The sequence below is a fragment of the Danio rerio genome, chromosome 5, assembly GCF_049306965.1.
Source record: "Danio rerio strain Tuebingen ecotype United States chromosome 5, GRCz12tu, whole genome shotgun sequence".
NCBI lineage: Eukaryota > Metazoa > Chordata > Actinopteri > Cypriniformes > Danionidae > Danio > Danio rerio.
In genome coordinates, this window is record NC_133180.1 from 2,942,501 (window position 1) to 2,947,500 (window position 5,000).

Below are 5,000 nucleotides of genomic sequence, written 5' to 3' on the forward strand. Positions count from 1 at the left end.
GAACACGTGTGTGTGTGTGATTGTGTGTGTGTGTGTGTGTGTGTGTGCATTGATCTGCCATTATTAAAACATTCCCCCAGTCTCTCTGAACATGTCTTTTCTTTACTGACACTGTATCAGCTTTAAATAATCTGCAAATGCTACAGTAATTTATTGTAAAAACTGTGATGTTTTGAACCATACTATAATGTATGACGCTGTAGTGTTAACTATTAAACTGATAAACTAATAAATAAATACTGTAAAACTTTTTGTACCACAGTAAACTGTGCTGTATTGTAGTATAATATACCCTATAGATGTAGAGAAACTACAGTGTTGGTCATTTGTTTATATTACTGTAGTTGTTTACCATAGCAACTGTAGAATCACTAGAATGCATAAATTACTATAGTCGTGTTGCCATAACAACTGTTAAATCACCACAACAGATTAATTACTACAATTTTTTTTTACCATAGCAACTGTAGAATCACTAGAATGTTAATTACTATAGTTACCATAGCAACTGTAGAATTCTACAATAGATTAATTAATATAGTTGTTGTGTTACAATAGCAACTTTAGTTGTTTTGTTACCATATCAATCATCGAATCACTAAAATAACTACTTTGGTTGTGTTACCGTAGCAACTGTCGAATCACTAGAATAACTACTTTAGTTGTGTTACCATAGCAACTATCGAATCGCTAGAATAGTTACTTAAGTTGTTGTGTTACCATAGCAACTATCGAATCGCTAGAATAATTACTTTAGTTGTTGTGTTACCATAGCAACCATCGAATCACTAGAATAACTACTTTAGTTGTGTTACCATAGCAACTATCGAATAGCTAGAATAATTACTTTAGTTGTTTTGTTACCATAGCAACCATCGAATCACTAGAATAACTACTTTAGTTGTGTTACCATAGCAACTATCGAATCGCTAGAATAATTACTTTAGTTGTTGTGTTACCGTAGCAACTAACGAATCACTAGAATAACTACTTTAGTTGTGTTACCGTAGCAACTATTGAATCACTAGAATAACTACTTTAGTTTTGTTACCATAGCAACTATCGAATCGCTAGAATAATTACTTTAGTTGTTGTGTTACCATAGCAACTATCGAATCACTAGAATAACTACTTTAGTTGTGTTACCGTAGCAACTATCGAATCACTAGAATAACTACTTTAGTTTTGTTACCATAGCAACTATCGAATCGCTAGAATAATTACTTTAGTTGTTGTGTTACCAAAGCAATTATCGAATCACGAGAATAATTACTATAGTTGTTTTGTTACCATAGCAACCATCGAATCACTAGGATAATTACTTTAGTTGTTGTGTTACCAAAGCAACTATCAAATCAACAGGGTATGATGTACCCTGTATATGTAAAAAACTATGGTATTCAATCGTTTGTTTATATTATGGTAACTGTGTTACCATAACAACCATGGAATCACAAGAATAGATTAATTACTATAGTTGTTTTACCATAGCAACTGTAGACAGCAAACACTCATACAAATGCACACTTGGCCAATTTAGTTAATCAATTCCCCTATAGCATGTGTTTAGACCGTGGAGGAAACCCACGCCAACACAGGGAGAACATGCAAACTCCACACAGAAACACCAACTGACCCAAGCTGAACTCGAACCAGTGACCTTCTTGCTGTGAGGCCGTAGTGCTAACCACTGAGCCACCGTGCCACCTTTCATGCAGCATGATCTTCAATCATTTTGACTTATACATTGTGTTTGCCTATTGACAAAACTACATTAACATAACATATCCAGCACATATATAGTATTTGATTTAGCAAATGTGAAATGAAAACTGAATCATTTCTTAAAGGACGTTGATCCTGGAAAACATATCTGGCAACCCAAAGTCCTCTGCAAGGGGGTAAGTTCTAGAAGGGCCATATCTGTGGCTACTGGGGATTTGCACATGAATACAGCATAATTTTTGTGACTCTACAACACTATTTATTTTTACATTACTGTGAGGGCTAGGTTTAGGATTGGGTAGACATTATTTAAACTATTTATTAGGTATTTTATGTGCATTTTGATTTGTCTTTAGGCTGGAAAATGTTCCTAGACCTGGCAGCCGTATGAAGCACATACTGTATATTAAGGCTAGACAACAAAATGGAGATATGGAAATAATACGAGCCATCTCCATCCACTCCTCTGCTTCAGGACTAAAAGTAAATAACTGACAGGATCTTGAAGATCTTGTGGAATGTGTTTTATTTCCACTCTGGAATGGTTCAAACACACAGAGTAGACTGAATACAGTTATTAAAGTACAATCTGCCGTCATATAAAATCAGCATTCATACACAGACACATTCAAATGAGAAATAACACCACAATTATAACATGTTATGATCAAAATGAATACAAAACCAACTTGTTTTCCCCCACTGCTTCTAATAAAACACTCATTTATTACATGTTTGATTTGCACAGAAACACCTCCAGCTCACTTTTAACCTCTAAAATAGGCTTTACATTGATGTGTGTGTGTGTGTGTGTGTGTGTGTGTGTGTGTGTGTGTGTGTGTGTGTGTGTGTGTGTGTGTTTTAATTAAAAACATTTCCCCCTTTAATTCCTGCTGAATCAGTGATAATCCTTATTAGATTGGCATGTAATATGCAATGATTTTTAAATATAAAGCTACATTATTACTATATATATATATATATATATATATATATATATATATATATATATATATATATATATATATATATATATATATATATATATATATATATATATATATATATTATAAATGTATTAATGTATTGCATATGATCAGTGATGATCTTTATTTTATTGTTATTATTACTGTAACGCAATTATTTCTAAGCATAAATCTGCATTAAAGCTGCATTTTTAAACTTAAATGTATTATTTGCACTAATTTTTGTTAAATGTAATGTTTTAATTTTAATTTTAATAATTTCTTTACTCATTATTGAAGATCTTAATTAGATTATCATTATATTTTATTACAGTTATGCATGTTTAAACATAAAAGTGCATTATAGGAATAGTTCACAAATAATTCAATCATTTACTCGTCATTTGAGTTACTTTATTCTGTTGAACACTAAAGAAGATATTAGGAAGAATGTTGGAAACCTGTAACCATTGACTTTCATAGTAAGTAAAGGTTTATTTAAATGGCACCTTTTCCAGACATTGAGTCACAAAGTGCTATACAATAAGAAAAAACAAGAACACATGATAATAAAAGAAGACATGTTAAACATTAAAACTAAATAAAAATCCAAATACAGAAACACTAGTGCTGTTCATTAAAAGCTTGACCAAAAAGGTGCGTCTTTAAATGCTTTTTAAAAAGTTCATCTGATCCCAGAGTTCTCAGTGCTAGAGTTACAGAAGGCATGCTCACCTTTAGTCTTAAGCTGATTTCTGGGAATGGCTAACAGGTCTTTGCCATAAGACCTCAGAGACTGGCTACACGAGTGACTGCTTCAAAAATCTCGAATATATTGGGGTGCTTGACCATGCAGAGCTCTATATGCAATGACCAGAATCTTAAAATTTACTCTAAAACTAATAGGAAGCCAGTGAAGTGCATTTGTAACCCCGCCGGTCCTACACCACCCAACCCGCTCCGAGCTGGTATTGAACCGGCGACCTTCCGCATGGGAGTCGGTTGCTCTAACAAGGAGACTAAAGATCATGGCCTCTAACGTCTTTAACTAGAGCACGTTTAGAGGTCAGAGGAGTGAGTTTACCTGCACAGCGCTTCACTAGCTGGCCTCCGTTACACCTTAAGCTCAGGTGTAATGTGTGACCTCCTACAGGTGCTGGTTAAAAGCCTCGCAGCTGCATTCTGCACAACTCAATCCATGGAGGATTAGTTCAGACAAGTGAACAGAACATAACAATAATCCAATCTAGAAGAGATGAAGGCATGGACAAGCATCTCCATCTCGTCCTTTGACGCCATATCTCTTATTTTTGCAATGTTTCTCAGGCGAAAAAAGCATGTACGAACAACAGACCATTAAACTGGCCATTAAAACACAGAGCTCTATCAAACATGACACCAAGATTTCTAATATCACTGCAATTTGAAGATGACAAGCCCCCCAACACTTGCCTGATCATTTGGGTGATGCTATCTGGAGCAAAAATAAACACTTCAGTTTTATCAGGGGTCAGTTGCAGAAAATTGTCTGCCATGCATTTGTTGATGGAGACTAAACAATCCTGCAAGAGAGACAGTTTGTCCAGCCTGTCAGGACTAAAAGAAAAATATAATTGTACATCATCTGCATAACAGTGGTAAGATATACCCTTAAAACTACTACTGATCTTGCTGAAAGGGAGCATATGTAGTATAGTATATTTTTTCTACTATGCAAGTCAATGGTTACCGGTTTCCAACATTCTTTAAAATCATAGATATTCAGCGTAAGAGAGAATCTCACAAAGCTTTATAACCACTTGAGGGAGAGAGAATAGTGAGCAAATGAAATGTTTTGGGTGAACTGACCATTTTAAATCAGTTAATTTTATGCATATTCATGTCATGCAAATTATATTGCATTTAGGGAGAAGTGCATTAATTAAACTCGTGTGTTTGAGGTGAAATGAGCTGGACGTGTTTTAATCGGAGCGTCACTGTAAACGTTCATCATCTGAATCACCATAAGGCACGTGTGCAGTTTAGTAGAGCTGCTGCTTCTGCGCTGTAATAGAAGTGTGTTTAAAAGCAGAACCAGCTGACGGACTGAACAGTGTGTGATTGTCTGCCTTTGTGTGTTTGTCTGTCTGTGTGAGCCTGTGTCTGTCTGCTTTTGTGTGTTTCGTTCTGTCTGTGTGCGTTTGTATTTGTATGTGTGTCTGTTTGTATTTGTATGTGTGTCTGTCTTTTGTTTTTTGTGTGTCAGTGTTTGTGTGTATCTGTCTTTGTGTGTGTTTGTCTTTGTATGTGTGTCTGTTTGTGTGTGTGTGT

General features: G+C 34.9%; 1 protein-coding gene and 1 long non-coding RNA gene across 3 annotated transcripts in view; one reads left to right on the forward strand and one right to left on the reverse strand.

The window, feature by feature from the left end:
- Positions 1-84, forward strand: part of LOC141385724 (uncharacterized) — a 2,515-nt gene extending 2,431 nt beyond the window's left edge. The window contains exon 2 of the long non-coding RNA XR_012406625.1: positions 1-84. This exon is cut by the window's left edge and continues 1,359 nt beyond it. This is a non-coding gene — a long non-coding RNA (uncharacterized lncRNA).
- gusb (glucuronidase, beta) overlaps positions 1-5,000 on the reverse strand; it is a 273,136-nt gene that overhangs the window by 224,288 nt on the left and 43,848 nt on the right. Inside the window, exon 12 of one of the 2 annotated variants that reach the window (XM_009301129.4) lies at positions 4,858-5,000. This exon is cut by the window's right edge and continues 831 nt beyond it. The exons of the other annotated variant lie outside the window; for it this stretch is intronic. The gene's annotated coding sequence lies outside the window, so the exon portion shown is untranslated. Of the gene's footprint in view, positions 1-4,857 lie in introns of those variants that run through there. 2 annotated transcript variants of the gene reach the window in all.